Source organism: Macaca fascicularis, chromosome 8, assembly GCF_037993035.2.
Source record: "Macaca fascicularis isolate 582-1 chromosome 8, T2T-MFA8v1.1".
Classification (NCBI taxonomy): Eukaryota; Metazoa; Chordata; class Mammalia; order Primates; family Cercopithecidae; genus Macaca; species Macaca fascicularis.
The window spans coordinates 110488857-110505908 of NC_088382.1; positions in this window are offsets into that span (position 1 = coordinate 110488857).

Genomic DNA, 17052 nt, shown 5'->3' on the forward strand with positions numbered 1-17052 from the left:
GAAAGAAAGAGAAAGAAAGAAAGAGGGCAGACACACCCACACAATTCTATCATCCAAGTATTCCCTTTCTACATCTGTACACACACCCTCTAAGAAGGTTTTTAAGTTTTCATTCTCAGCCTTTAGGACTTTTGTTAGGCTGAGCAGGGTGAGGCCCAGAGAAATGAATTGGAAGGAGCCAGGAAAACAAAAACAAAAACAAAACAAAACTAACAAGCCTAGAGAAGCCAGGAGAGCCTAGAGGGGCCAGGAGAGCCTAGAAAGGCCAGCTTGCTTTAGACTGGAAAAAGCAGAACAAGTTAGAACCAGGAAGGAGAGGAAAGAGTATTAAGTGCTGACTGTCATGGCAAGTGCTTTGGGAGTTGAGGGGGGAAAACCATGGAGAACAGGGACAGCCGTCCCGCAGTGATAAGCAGGGCTTTCATGAGGTAGCTGTTTTAGAAATTCCATCCTTTCAAAAAACTTCAGTAGAGATATATTTTTAAAAAATGGCATCAGACTGATGTTTTTAAAAAAATGTGGCCCAGTGCTTACATGGGCCACGACATGACCCAGGTTATAGAGGAGTAAGGCATGGGTCTTTGTCAAGAGCACAGTCTAGTTGGCAGAGACAGCTATATTAAGAAAATAATTTCAATCCACTCTACTCAGGCTTCGCTCTCTTGTCATCGTTAAGATCCCTCTTTGTTGGCCGGGCGCGGTGGCTCAAGCCTGTAATCCCAGCACTTTGGGAGGCCGAGACGGGTGGATCACGAGGTCAGGAGATCGAGACCATCCTGGTGAACACAGTGAAACCCCGTCTCTACTAAAACTACAAAAAACTAGCCGGGCAAGGTGGCGGGCGCCTGTAGTCCCAGCTACTCGGGAGGCTGAGGCAGGAGAATGGCGTGAACCCGGGAGGCGGAGCTTGCAGTGAGCTGAGATCAGGCCACTGCACTCCAGCCTGGGCGACAGAGCGAGACTCCGTCTCAAAAAAAAAAAAAAAAAAAAAAAAAAAAAGATCCCTCTTTGCAAAGCCTCCCACGGCTTACCATTACCTGTAGGAGAGAGTCCCACATGCTTAGCCCTATGATGAATCATCCACTCACTCAACCAGATACTTTGTCTATTCCCTGAAACCCACTGATTAGCCACATGCTAGTTCCTTCAAGGTTCTGAGCCTCAGGTGTGCATCTGAAAAAGGGACATACTACTTGTTTATTGTGTCTGAGATACATGAATATAGCCTATACCAGTGTTCAGCACAGAAGAGATTCTCAATAAAAAACCTTCAACTTCGATAACAAAAGCAAACCTTCTAAGCACGTGCCATGTGCTAGAGAGCCTGCTCTGCAAACACCCAGGTGGGACCAGGCCTATCCAAGTGTAAAAACTCTCCACAGCTCAACCCCCATGGGCCTTCCTCTCTTTTCATTCTACACTTCCCGATCCGATACTGCTAAATTACTGCAAGCAGATGAGTTTTACAAATCCTTAGACAGGCAAAAATGGGAGTTCATCTTCCCATAACCCAACAGAACTTTGCTCTTATCCTCATTCCTGTGCTAAGAGTTGTTTCATCATAACTTTAATGATTTCCTTCTTTCTCACCAGCTGGTAGAATGTTCACTCCTCTCCTTTCTCAGAGATGGGGAAAGACTGCTCTTCTAGCGCCACCCCTCGCTCTGTCGCCCCTGATTTTACTTACTCCATGGTTTATGGCAAGGGCTGGCAGACTTCTTCTATAAAGGGCCAGATAGTAAATATTTTTTGTTTTGTAGAACATTCTGTCTTTGGGGCAACTACTGAACTGTGCCGTTGTGGCTGGAAAGCGGCCTATACAATATGTAAATGAATGGGTGTGACTGTGTTTCAATAAATCTTTATTTACAAAACACGTAGCAGACCCTAGTTTGCTGACTCCTGGTTTATGGTATTAGCACTATGATCTCATTCTTGGAGACTTTAGCTTTTAAAACCCACAAGACCCTTTTCTACCTCAAGCCTTGGTCCCTGCATTTGTAAATCACAGCTTTTATTAGTTATTACTTATTGCCTCTCTGATAGAGATTTATGAAAGTCTCCTTAACAGACAGGGGCCAAGAATCCGACTCTTTGTTCTTTAAATATCTACTCTTGCCCCTAAACCTGCTGAATGTAGCAGGAGGGTCCCTGGTGTAGCCCTAATAGGTCTGTTGCCCAGTGCACATGGCAAGTCAACATGCCAAAAAACCAGGTTGCAGCAGAGAAAGGAGTTTAATCATTCGGTCACCTAACGAGGATATAGGAGGAGACCTCAAATCCATCTCCTCAATGAATTTGGGTTTAGAATTTTCAAGGGTTTTGGAGTGAACCAAAGTATGCAAATCATTGACTGGTCAAAGAGTTCAGGGTGAAGTCAGGGACAGGGAGACGAAGAAGCTGTATTCTCAGGCTGATCCTGTTCCTCTGCTGGGGTCTCCAAACTGGTTGCTGGAATTCAGGGTCTGAAAAACATCTTAAGCGATCCTTAAACAAAAGCCTTCTGGTTCTAATGTCAGAGATGCTGTCTGTAGGAACAATGAGGATGCAAATCAATTCTTAAGCACATCATTAGAAATGCAAAAATGGAACTTCATTCTCCTATAACTGAACACAACTTTGCTGCTATCCTCATTCAAGTCAGAAATCCTATCTACAGGAACAACAGAGATGCAGATGGTTAGTATCTAGTGCTATATGACTTTTAGCAGTAAGGAAGTGGGCCAGAGTGCAGCCAGATTAATGCTTAATTACAGCTATATTTCTGTACAGAGCCCAGCATGCAATTTTCATCAACCCTGTAGGGATGCTTTCTCTGGGAAATAACAATTTTTCTTCTCTCAAGTCTTATTCCACTACAGCAGTGGTTCTTAAAGAGTGATTCCCAGGCCAGCAGCACCAGGTCCCCAGACAGCGTGTTAGAAATGCAGATTCTTGGGCCTTACTCCAAATCTATGGGATGGAAGACTCGGAGTGGGGCCAGCTGTCCTGATGTGGGATTCCCACACCTGCTGAAGGCTGAGAGCCCTGCGCCGAAACCTCACACCTCGCATCCTGTTTTCCTTGCCCTCATATTTTGTCTGTGCTTTTCCCTCCACTCCAAATGCTTCTCATGAGTCTCTTCCATCCTCCGTCAAACCTTCTGCCTCTAAAAGTCAGCTGAGAATTGTGTGCTACCTTGAGACAGCCCCATGTGATCGCCATCATTAATTACCTCCTATCCTGTTAATGTTTCGCATATTAAGGTTTTGCCTCTGTAATGGGCCAGAAAGCATTTTCCGACAAAGAATCTGGCCTTCAATGTTTTTGTGCTGCTCACATCACCTAGCAAACTTCCTGTCTCAGGTCATTTTCTTAGAAGGGATTCTAAGAAAGGACTTCAGAGCCTACGACCTTCTGAGCCAGTGCCCTGTGAGAATCCTTGTGAGGGAGTAGGGGAGGCAGAGAACAGGGAAGGGGGAAATATGAGAGGGAAGTGGTTCCATCAATGCTAGAATTGAAATGGTTTATTTTTTGCTTTGTAGAGATGGCGGTTGGCGGGGCTCTCACTTTGTTTCCCAGGCTGGTCTTGAATGCCTGGCCTCGAGTGATCCTCTTGCCTCAGCCGCCCAAAGTAGCTTTGATTTTGAGGAGCATAAGCCACACCCCATGTGAGGCAAGGGGCTGGCATTCTGTTCTCCCTGTCAGCAACTCATGGGCTGTGAGTCACCCTGAGGAGCACCCGTTTTTGGGGAAGGAGTGCCCATTGACTGAGGCTCTCCTCCCCAGAGGACGGGAGCTGAGAGCCATCTGCAGCCACCATAGCAGAGCAGTGGTGGGATAGGCATCCCAGCTACAGAAAGGGGATCTGGGCAGGGCTCTAGCACCATCTCTGTCTTATACAAAGCAGGTTTTCAATAAACATTTGGTGATTAATTGATTCCTTCTACCCTCTCATTCCCTGTCTATATAAGTTAATTCTACCATAAGAGTACTGGGTCAATGAGTGCTCTAGCCCTCACAAAGCATTTTATAGACACACTCTGTTGAAGAAATACCAAGTTCACTTTGTGAACTGGAATAGGAGCAGCCTGGAGAATTCATGCCTCACTGTCTACGGGGGTGAGTGTGGACACGCGGGTGTAGAGAAAACGCACCATCTGGAACCATTGAGAAGCAAGAGGAAAAGTTACAGGCCCAAGCACCACAGCCCTATGTGAACAAATACAATTTTGTGTTTCATCTGGCGTGTGAGTCATTTCTCACTTTCTTCTCCTCGTCCTCCCTAAAGTCCAAGTCAACCCAGGAGGAGCTCCAGATGGCTCACCCACAATTAGGTCTTCTTTGATTGTTCTAGGAGGATTGATTAGTCACCACCATGAGTATAAAGACCAAATCAAGAGGCAATATGGCAGAGGAAGAGAGAGGGAGGGAGAGACCCGCCTGCTGCTGAGGCAGGCACAGAAGGGCCTGTGGATTACACAGATGGTGTGTCATTCAGGCTCTCTTCTGGAGAACACTAACGTGGGGATGGGCTAGGTGTGTTAAACACTCCTGTTCAATGATTCATAGTCCTGGCTACACCCTAGAATCACCTGGGGAGCTTTAAAAAATACTGACGCCCAGGCCCTGCCCTGAGCTTCTGGTGTAAGTGGTGCATTGGAGCCTGGGGATGAATATTTCCTTTTTAAAAGCTCCCTGACTGGATCAATGTACACTTAGTGTTGAAGAACAATGTTGCAGTGCTTGCAATTTATTTGAACTGCAGTCAGTTTATTGCATTTCCCAAAGTATTTGTCATCTATCTGCCCAGTCCTGTGTTTGGCACTACAGAGAAAACAAGACAATAGAAACCAGAAATAGCAAAGGATGTGGAGAGTCAAAAGGTTTGGGTTCAAAGTCCAAGTCTGCCATTTTCCTGCTGTGTGACTTTGGGGAAGCCAAGTCCTTGAGGGGGTGGCACGATTGTGAAGTTGAAAGAGAACAGAACTAGGGCCAAGGGCCCTGGGCTCTAATCCTTTCACCTTTGCTGTTAACTTTTGGTGTCACTTGAGCCAGTCACACCACCTCTCTAGGCTTCTGTTTTTCTGTGGATAAAAGGAAAGGATGAGACTAGATCAGTGGTTTCCAAATTTGGATTTGACAGACAGAACCTTCACGGAGCAGGTGTTTTTTGGTTGAAGTGTGGGAGGGCAAGGAGACCCATCTTAGGGACTCCTGCTTCTCCTTCCAGAAAATCCCTGCTGTTACTCGAGGGGACTCATTTGAAATCCACTGGACTAGAAGATGTGCTCCCAGGCCCCTTGCTGTGAAGTCCTGTGGTCCTGTCTCTCACTTGCTCTGGACAAACACTCTGAGCAGTACTTTCTGCACTTAGGTGCTTATGAATACTTTCACGTGATGAGCGGGAATGGGTCCTGGACCTTGTCCACTGGGCACATTTTCCTCCTAAGTGCATTGCTACTTCCTCCTCCCTGACTTCCTCTTGCATCCTATTATTGATTAGTTCTACTTGGTAAGTTTGTCTTAATTTCCAATTCTCTCTGCCAAGTTCCTCATTCCTTGAAGGATGAGCTGGCTTTGAAGACAATGATGCATATGTTCATTGTGGATTCTAGAAAAAGGGGAAACTTCCCAGAATATTTGTTCCTGTGATTTCCATGACACTTCTCTACCAGGGGCTGTGGGCCGCCTCCCTCAGCTCTGATCTGGGAGAGCAATATCTATTCCAATAGTCAAGCTTGCTCCAGATTGCATTAAAGGAGGAGGAGACAGGGTGTTTCTTAATCGATGATGCCCTTATTAAAATTGTATACGTTGCAAACTCTCACAGGGCCTGAATCAGAACCAGGAGGCTGTGGCCACAGGGGACCATCAGAGTTGTTTTCAACCCCTCCGTGCCAGTTTAAGTCTTCTGAGAAGCAGGTACCAAAATGGGGTTAGATGTTGCAGAGACATATGGAGGGAAATGCCTGTCCAGGTTGCAGGGAAGAAATTGGGAGGAGGCAGGGGAAGAATTGGGAGGAGGCAGGGAGAGGTTTCTGGCCACAGTACAGATCTGACATCTGTGAAAGGTGATTAGGAAGGAGAGTATAAGACAGGAAGAATAGGCCGGGCGCGGTGGCTCACGCCTGTAATCCCAGCACTTTGGGAGGCCGAGGCGGGCGGATCACAAGGTCAGGAGATCGAGACCACAGTGAAACCCCGTCTCTACTAAAAATACAAAAAATTAGCCGGGTGCGGTTGTGGGCGCCTGTAGTCCCAGCTACTCGGGAGGCTGAGGCAGGAGAATGGCGTGAACCTGGGAGGCGGAGCTTGCAGTGAGCCGAGATCGCGCCACTGCATTCCAGCCTGGGCGACAGAGCGAGACTCTGTCTAAAAAAAAAAAAAAAAAAAAAAAAGACAGGAAGAATCTCGGAATTCAGGGCCATTCTGAGGGAGCCTCCTCAGACAACCAGGAATCCCCAGGCAAAGGCTGCCCACCTCGAGCAGAAACACCCAGCTCTCAGGCTCTGTCGTGTGAGCCATGACTGGGAGCAGCCCTGGGGGAGCATCATCTCAGTGTGAACATGCATGGTGAGGACAAAGGCGCACAGCTGGAGGTTGGCAGAAGGTTGGAGGGGAGCACCTCCTTCCCCACCACACCTCTGCTCTCAGTTCAACTGGTGTAGATTTCACCAGGAGGCCCAAAGAAATCACAGCACCCTTGTCTTGGCTGATACAACTTCTGCTGGAAGGTGGCGCACTGGCTGGTTCTGTGTCGCTGGAGATGGCAGTGTCCTAGGGGACAGTATTTGAAGACCTGGAAGCACTCAATCTCTTTGGAATATCCACCTTCACTAGACCTGCTATTGTACATGTAAGCCACTTCACAAGTTAAGGCCCTTTTGCAGACACGAGGATAGTAGCCTCCACATTAAAGAGCACGCTTCAGATGAAATCCATCAAAATTCAATTGGACTATGATAGCAGCTCTGGAAGAAAGCCTGGGAGGGTCTAAATTTCTCCCACTGACAGATGGGAAAATTGAGGCTCAGAGAGGCTGAAGTGAATGACCCTGAGTCACAGACTCAGTAGATGATGGAGGGAGAGAGCTAGATTAAGAGCCAAGGGTTGATTCCCTCAACATGAGCACGTAGTACTTCAACTTTCAAGCATTGAGGATGCAGCTGTGTCTGTTGACAGACAATATCCCTGCCCTCAGGAAGCTTACACGGCTTTTGGGGGAGAGAAGTGATAAATGTATAAACATAATCATTTCAAATCGTGATAAGTGCAATGAAGAAAACGAGATAGACCAATAGGACAGGAGAGGAAGAGGAGGAGAAAAAAGCCCCCAAGAGTGGTCAGGGGAGGCTTCACTGGGGTGTGGATTTGCTCTGAGTCGTGAGTGAGAACATGCAAGCCACTGAAAGGTCTGGGAGCAAGGCCAGGCGCAGTGGCTCATGCCTCTAATCCCAGCACTTTGGGAAGCCGAGGCAGGAAGATTACTTGAGCTCAAGAGTTTGAGACCAGCCTGGGCAGCATGCCGAGACCCCATCTCTTCAAAAAAATACAAAAACTAGCGAGGTGTGGTGGCACATGCCTGTAGTCTCAGCTTCTCAGGAGGCTGAGATGGGAGCTCAGGAGGTCGAGGCTGCAGTGAGCTGAGATTCATGCCTGGGCAACAGAGAGACCCTCTCAAAAAAAAAAAAAAAGACCTGGAAGCAGAGCATGGTGGATGGGAAGGACCACAGGCCCTGTGGCAGGAATGGGCTGAGCTTAAGACTCAAGCCAGAGGGTGGACACACCTGGGAAAAGGGTCAGGAGACTGGTTGGAGAATTGCAGGGGTTTTGTTGGTCCTCTAGTGAGTTTAGATTTTTATTCTAATTTCAACGGAAGCCAATCCATGAGAAGTGCTGGAATGGCATTGAGAGGTTAATGAGATGGGGAATGAACTCCTGGAGGGGCAAAACCCACCAGCTGTCATGTCACAGTCTCGATGAGCTTCTGCGCTGGGGGCAGGAACCCATCTTCTAGAGGTGCTTTCAGTGACAGAGATAGTACCGAACCCACAAGGTGAGGTGGGTGGGTGACTTCACCCTGGGGACTCATTCCTGCAGAAAGGAGAGCAGGGAGGAGCACCACCACTGCCTCCTTCCTCCCCTCCCCACCTCCACCCCCAGCCTCCTTCTCCAGAGCGCTCGCCCTCAGAATCATGGTTCCTAACCTGGGCTCCATGGGGGGCATTTGGGGAACTTTATTTTTATTTATTTATTTATTTATTTAGGGACACGGTCTCGCTCTGTTACCCAGGCTGGGGTGCAGTGGCGAGATCTCAGCTCACTACAACCTCCACCTCGTGGGTTCAAGTGATTCTCTGCAAAGGTCATTGCGGTTTTTGTAAGTACTTTTAATTGCAAAAATAGGTGATTCCGATGCATGCCACAGTTGGAGGACCACTGTTCTAAACAAACTTTGAGCAGACATTTAGTAATATTGGTTTGAAAGGTCAGCAATCATTAGCCTCCTTGGGATGCCCATGTGTCTTCCCATTTGAGATGTGTTGTGTCCATCCATGAATAACGACTCACTGAGCACGTACTTGAGCTCCTGGTGCTATTCTAAGTGCTTCACATGCATTATCTTTCGTAACAATCCTAGGAGGTAGGAACCATTATTGCTGCTACTTAGTATTCCTGTCCCTAGCCAGGATTCAAGCCCAGGCAGTCTGGCACTAGAGCCTGGCGCATAATCTTGCCCTTCTAGTTGGCACAAAATCTCAGTGACCATTTAGCTCATTGTCTGGCAGTGTGGAGTAAATGCTCATTAATTCTGAATATGCACAGATATAGGTTGGGAAGGAGAATTCTTAGGGCATGGAATTTGCAGGGAATAGGGAACGTCAGGGGTGGGGTGGGAGGCCGCAGGGGAAAGGAGAGAAGAGAAGAGAGAGCCAGGAGGCACTGTGGATTTAGCAGATGCCTGCAAGAGGACCCTGAAAGAAGGAAAGAGAGGAAGCCACTCATTGCGAGATCAGCCATGAGCCCCACCTGTCCTGGGGCCAGGTCAATCTACCAGCCAGAAAGGAGGCCAACATCAAGCCAGGGCCTCTTCTGTGCTTTGGGAGCATCCAGAATGAGGGAGTGCAGGTTCAATTCCTCAAGGCGCTTATCTTCCCTCTCCTGCAACTGTCCCATCTCGGCCACTTCTGAAGGCATCTCCAGCCCCGCATATCCTGTCTATACAGGGAATGCATAATTAGGATGACAAAACAAGAATTTTGAGCCACAAACCTTCATTTCTCCAGCATACTCAGGAAGCTGTACAGACTGGGCTTTGGACAGTGGAATTAAGGAAATTAGAAAGATGGAGTCCTGTCCTTAAGGAGCTTGCAGTCTAATGGGGAAGATAGATAAACACACACAAAGTCAAGAGAATAAGAACTTGATAGCGGTGCAAACAAAACCTCGCTTGAGTTCTAGCACTCTGGAAGAAAAAAAAAACTCTTGAAGCCACCAAGGAAGGAATAGTGAAAAACTTCAGAAGAAAAGTAATATATGAACAGAGCCTTCAAGGGCAAGTAAGAGTTTCTCAGGCCAATTATGTAGTAGGAAGGGTATTCCAGGCAGAAGGAACAGCATAAGCTAAGGCATAGAGTGAAGAAAGTTTAAGAAGTGTTCACCGGGTGCGGTGGCTTACACCTGTAATCACAGCACTTTAGGAGGCTGAGGCGGGAGGATTGCTTGAGCCCGGGAGTTTGAGACCAGCCTGGGCAACACAGTGAGACTCTGTCTCTATAAAAATAAATAAATAAACAAAGAAGAGAAAGTTTAACAAATGTTAAGGAGAAATAATGAATGATTTTGTGGCTGAAGCAAAAGATGGGTGCACAGAGAAGACAGGGGGAAGGCAAAAGATCCAGTATGACATGTGGGGAGGAAAAGTAGGATCTTATTAGCTGCATCTTCGGTGGCAGGTAAAAACTCACTGTAGTTGGCTTACACCAAAAAGAAGAATTTGCTATAAAGAAATAGGAAATCTCTCAGAGCCCAAAGACAGAGACACACTGGGGTGTCAGGAAGTATTAAAAATTGAAAGCACCAGGCCAGGGTGAGCCCAGGCAGTGTTCGCGCTCCATCTTTTTACCCGTTTCTCTCTGCAGGCAGGACTCTATTCCCTCCTCTCTCTGTCCAGAGGGGAATTTTGCACAATCCAGTTCACATGAGAGACACGTGACCTGCTCATAGCTCTAGGGTTTATATGATACAGATTGAGACACGTGGAGAAAATAGTTCTGTGATTCCAATTCCAATTCTTAGGGAGGGATCTCTGAGTGGTACAGCTCAGGTCCTATAACTGCTCCTCGTCCAGTCAGCTATGGCTGAGAGGCAAGGTCACATTTTGCAAATATGATACCCTGGAGGGTAAAGGGAACAGTTCCCAAAGGAAGCAGGGATCTGTAACACATAGACTGAGTGGGTACCCTAGAAATTCTCAACCATACCTTCATAAGCCACGGTAGGGAGTTTAGACTTTATCCAATAACCAATTGGAGGGACTGGAAGGCATGACAGGATGGAATTTGTCTTTAGAACTGTTGTAGACAATGTGAAGGATGAATTACGGAGAGAGCATGAAGGCTAGGAGGCCACTTGAGAAAGTGCTGAAATAACCAGGCCGCGGAATGATGAGACTCAAATAGGACAAAGGCAGTGAGAGTGGAGAGGCATTTCAAGGATGGAAATAAGGCCTTGGTGATGACTGAAAGTGGGGGCTGAGGATGAAAGAGCTGAATGGCTCCTTGTTTCCTGCCGATGTGACAGGGGACAGTGATGCTGCTAAGTGCAACAGCGGCTACAGAAAGGGGGAGAATTGGGGAGGGGGGCACAGAACATACATAGTACCTGGGAAAGCGAGGCTAGCTTGCAGCATGCTGAGCTGGAGAGGTGACCAGATGGAGAAACCGATGGCTCTCATCTGCTGTTGCTTTCCTCAGATGCCTTGACATAAGCTGCATTGCCAAGAAAGGGGAATTGGGTGGCATTACAAAATTCTTCTCATCTTATTGGTTGAGAATTGAGAAATCAGGAAGAAGCCAAGTCTAGAAGAGAGAGTGGGGGTATTGGAGTCTGCCAGACAGTGTGTGTGCCAGTCAACTGTGTGACCTTGAGAAAATTACTCAGCCTCTCTGAGTCTCAATTTTCCCAAAGGTGAAATGGTATACTAGGCTAACCTCATGACGGAGGTTAAGTGTGGTAATATTTGTAGTGTCCTTACAATATAAAGAAGCTCTCAGTAAGTGGTCATTGGGATTATTATTGTGTTTTTTATTTTTTTCCCAAGAAATGCTGCATTCATAGTCTTGGCTCTGAAGCTGGGTTTCCCTGACAAATGTATCTACTCCCTGGGCTCCTTCTAAAATGATTACTCTACCAAATTATTACTTCACTGAGTTCTTCTCTACCATAGCAATAGTATCCTAAATTAATTCAAAATTTGGGTCTGGACCAGCAGTCAACTGACTCTGAACGAACTGACAAATCTGACTATGTAGTGGATCAAATCACTGGGGAAGATAATAACAATAGCCTCTGTTGGCTGTTTACTATATGTTGGGCACTGTTCTGAGGGCTTGACAAAGTATTTACTCCAAAAATTCTCACACATAACCCTACAAAGTCAGTGCCATTATTCTCATCCCATTTTACAGATGAGGAAACTGAGGCCCAGAGATGTGAAGTAACCTACCAAGATTGTACAGCTAGGATGCTATAGAGCCAAGATTTGCATCCAGGGAGTCGGCTCCAGAGCCCACAGTCTCATCCAGTCATACATACTACATAATTCACTCTTATTTTTCACTGTTCCTCCAGAGAACATCTCACTGTTCCACGGAACATTGATTCTCAAGTCTGTCTCAACCCAACATGAGGCATTTTGAAAACAATTTATTTGGAACTGATTTTCTCTTTAAAATAAATTGAGAGCAATTAGCTCTTTCACCCATCCTCACTTGCATTCAAATATTCTCTTTAAGAAGGAAAAGGAAAGTAGGCCAGGCATGGTGGCTCATGCCTGTAATCCCAGCACTTTGGGAGGCCGAGGCGAGTGGATCATTTGAGGTCAGGAGTTCGAGACCAACCTGGACAACATGGTGAAACCCCATCTCTACTAAGAATACAAAAACATTGGCCAGGAGTGGTGGCTTGTGCCTGTAGTCCCAGCTACTTGGGAGGCTGAGGCAGGAGGATTGCTTGAACGCAGAAGGTGGAGGTTGCAGTGAGCCAAGATTGTGCCACTGCACTACAGCCTGGGCAACAGAGCAAGACACTGTTAAAAAAAAAAAAAAAAGAAGAAGAAGAAGGAAAGTAACCCCTACTAAGGGAGCAGAGATAGTGTCTTCGTCTGTTTGAGCTGTTATAACAAGATACTTAAACTGGGTAGTTTATAAACAACAGAGATTTATTGCTCACAGTTCTGGAAGCTGGGAAGTCCACTATCAAGGTCCTGGCAGATTCAGTGTAGTGAGGCCCTGCCCCTCAAAGATGGTGCCTCCCAAGGTCCTCATACAGTGGGATAGTCAAAGGGGCCAAGAAGCTCCCTCAAGCCTTTTACAAGAGCATGAATCCCACTCATCTTCATGATCACCTCCCCGACACCACTGCACAGGGGATTAAGGTTCAGCCTATGAATTCTGGGGAGACACGCACATTCAGCCCTTAGCCGATAGTCATGGCAATTGTAAGTTGTCACGGTGCTCTACTCTCTGTCACAATTTGAGCAGATGGTGGTGTCAAAATCTGAGCATGCCTATGAGAAGATGGTCACTTTCCATGGTTGGCTCAGAAGACAGTTTCAGAAATGTTCATTCAGATCAAGATTTTAACTTTCAAGGACTCCCTTGAAAATCTAAAGAAAGTTACTTGACAACACATGTAGATGAGGGGGAAAAAAGTTACTGACATTCTCCTCATAAAAATGTACAAGGTCAGGCATGGCAGCTCACACCTGTAATCCTAACATTTTGGGAGGCCAAAGTGGGAAGATTGCTTGAGCATTCAAGACCAGCCTGGGCAACATAGAGAGACCCCACTGCTATGAAAAAAAATTTTTTTTAATTAACTGGGCATGGTGGCACATACCTGTGGTCCCAGCTACTCAGAAAACTGAGACAGAAGGATTGCTTGAGCCCAAGAGGTCAAGGCTACAATGAGCCGTGATCATACCACTGCACTCCAGCCTAAGCATCAGAGTGAGAACCTGTCTCAAAAGAAAAGAAAAAAAAAAAAAAGGCCAGGTGTGGTGGCTCATATCTATAATTCCAGCACTTTGAGAGGCCAAGGCAAGAAAATTGCTTGAGCCCAAGAGTTCGAGACTAGCCTGGGAGACATAATGAGACCCTGTCTCTCTAAAAATAGTAATAATAAATGTGTAAGCATGGCTCTAAACAAAATCCCTGCCTCAGAAAAAGATAAATAAATAAAACCCCATGTAATTTTGGAGAGAGGCATGGATCTTCTGAAACCCATCCCTGAACCTCAAGAAGGTCTGCCATGGGAGATAGGCTAGCCAGATACTCTAACCATCCCTCCGAATTCAGTCTTGGCTTATTAATTTTTAATGTAACTCCCTGGGAATATCTCCATAAAACTGAAATTCATTTTGCTCACTTATCATGCTCTGCCCTTGAGACACTTGTGAAATTAGCTGCAGAGAACAATTCGGACGGGCAGGCACCATTTCTCACTGGATGCGGCATTATATCAGGAATTATGCCCTGCCTTCCCCAGTCTGGGGTACAAAATAAAGTTGTGCCTCTTTGAAAATTCAAATCAAATGACTCTAAACTCTCTTCTTGATTGTAAAGGAAGCACTGTTCTTATTATAAGGTTCTGCTCCCCTAAATATGTTTTGAAAACCCAAAGGAATTGCTCCATTGTCAGTGAGGAATCCCTCCAGCTGCTTTTGAAGCCCACTCCACTGCCCTCTGGGCACCTTCCATCCGGGTCAAGGCACGCAATGCCCCATGTACCAGAGCTGGTCAGCAGCTCAATGAGGCGTTCTCTTCCAACACCTTCGTCTGAAGAGTCAGAGCTATTATTTCGCCCTGTGGTGACGACGGTGGCGCGTGGGGGTATTGTTATAGTTTCCATTGACCAGTTCTTCCAGCTAACACATGGCTTCATGTATTGCTCAAGTGGTGGACATTCATTGAATCAAGAGCTATAGAAATGTAACTACACATGCACTTACCAGTTTGCATATAAATTTAATGTATTTACTTATGTATTAAACCATTCAAGCGATAGACCTGTAATAGATTTCAAGCCAGTGTGCATTATGTGGATTTCCTCTAGCTCTTCCCAGCAGGACAATTCTAGCCCACAGATTAAGTAGGCAGGAGGCATGGGTCAGGACAGGAGGTGTTGTGCAAAGAAATCTCCCTCCACCCTTCCCCAGGGCCTGAGTTTAATTACGTGCAGTACACAAGTACCCTAGAAAAGGTACCTGACTGGTTGGCTCATAGTCTCACCCTTCATTGTGAATTTAACTGGGCAGCTATCCTCCCACGAATTCACAAGTCTGAGAGACTGGAAAGCTTATGGAGTATTGGCAGAAAGACCTAGGTAGAGCTGGGAAACCATAGTAGACTGTTCTGGGTAGCCACAAAGCACTAAGTATCTGAGCAGTGAGAGATGAGAATGATGGAGAAATAAGAAAGATGAGATGTCTAAGACAAACACACTTGATTCATAATTAGGCCCAAGGCCAGTACTACCCTTCCCAGATTCACTCAAGAGGTAACTTACATAATAAATGCCTATTGCTGTATGGGTCAGATGAAACTTATTTTCCCATAGCCTAATGTCATTTAGGTCCTGCCTGATTTCTTTTTCACAATGGACCTGTGATAAATACTAATTTGCAAAGTCATTTTATTGTCCTTTGCAAAATAAACCACTCCAAAATTTAATGGCTTGGAATAAAACTATAATTACCTTGAGCAACATTTTTTTTTTCTGAGACAGGGTTTCACTCCCATTGCCCAGGCTGGAGTGCAATGTCATGATCATGGCTCGTTGCAGCCTTGACCTCCCAGGCTCAAGTGATCCTTCCACCTCTCAGCCTCTGGAGTAGCTGGGATCATAGGCATGCACCATGATACCTGGCTAATTTTTAGGTTTTCTGTAGACAGGACCTTGCCATGTTGCCTAGGCTGCTCTCAAGCTGCTGGACTCAAGTGATCCTCCTGCTTCGGCCTCCCAGTGTGCTGGAATTACAGGCATGAGCCACCATGTGGCTCATGAGTTCGAGACCAACCTGGACAACATGGTGAAACCCCATCTCTACTAAGAATACAGGTTGAGCAACTTTTAAAGAAAGTATTCGGACTTTGCCTTGAGGCTAGAGCCAAAAACTGTAAACATGGAATGCCAATCAGTAGTTTTGGTTTGCTGTTTCCCCTGCAGAAGTATGGGTTAACAATTTTGAAAGCATTCTCTGTATATTTTAGGATTAAGAAAATAAGACAATATGTCATAGATAATAGGAGCCATGTTTTTAACCGTTAGAAAAGGAAGTTAACAAATATGAAAAGGGAGGGAGCTAGAATGAAACCTTATGGATTTATTCCATAAGGTTGGATTAGAATTGGAAGTATCAGTATGAACTCATGGTTTGAACTAATCATTTTTAATATAGACAGATAGATATAAAAATAGACAGAGTGTGGGTATATATGTATGTGTGCACATGGACACATATATATACTTCCTGGGTCTGGCCACTAAGAGAGCCTAAAAGCAATGGTGCCCAGTAGCAATGAGCATGCCTACCACCAAGATCTTGGTTTCTAAATACCTTTCCTCACTAAAAAGACCCAAAACTCCTTAGGAAAATGATTGATTCAAAGGCTGGAGCAGGGACAATACAAGCTGAGCCTGGAACATCTTGTGCCAGAAAAGTATGTAAGTGCTCAGAGAATCATGGGCACATATGAAAAGGACTTGCGACTAGTTGGAAGAGGCTCTCAAAGGCTAAATCTGGGAATTTAAGCATCAGAATAAATCATGATATTAACAGATTATAACCCACTGACTCAAATGGAAATCACTTAGTTAAAACTGTTACAACTAAGTACGTGGGGGGAAAGGGAAAGCTCTTTCTTGCAGTAGAATGCCAATTAATAAGTATAGAAGAAGTGATGAAATTAGAAAATCACCATTTGCAATCATCATGGTAGAAACTGATTAATCAATTGAATCATCAATGGATACTAAAGCTAGTGGCTCAAAAATCATGAACAACAGGATCGTTACATGGTCTCAAAGCATCACTCTGTAAAATACTTATTAATTACAAGCAAAAAACTCATAACCTTGCACTGAGTAAATTTATAAAACTGTCAGATGCCATCATAACCTAACATTTAAGTTCAATATCACCTGTGATGGGATGAATCAACATTGCTTACCTCCTGATATTATGCACTGAGAAAATACAAAATCTCCTTTGTTGTATTTCTGCCAAAAAATGTGTAACCTGAATCTAATTGTGAGAAAATACCAGATAAATTCACGTTGAGGGACATTCTATAAACTAACTAACCAGTACTCTTCAAAAGTGTTAATGTCATGCAAAGCAAAGAAAACCTGGGAACTGGCCCAGGTTAAAGGAGGTTATAGAAACATGACAAGTGAATGCAATGCGTGATCCAGGATTTTCTTTTGCTAAAAAGGTCATTTTGGGGACAATTGGCAAAATTTGAACAAGGTCTGTAGATTAGATAATAGCATTATAAAATGTAATTTTCTGGCTTTTATAATTATATTGTGTTTATGTAGAGAATTTTCTTGCTTTTAGGAGATACACACTGCCTTATATAGGGGTATGCAACTTACTTTTAACTTTTAACATTTGCCCTGTCCTCCTGCAATTGTTTAACATTTGGGCAATTTGGGTGAAAGACGTGGGATTTTTTTTTGGTGCTATTTTTATATCTTCTCTGTAAGTTTATAATTATATCAAAATAGAAAGGGCTTACAAACAACTATTTTTTTTTTTTTAAAGACAGAGTCTCCCTCTGTCAC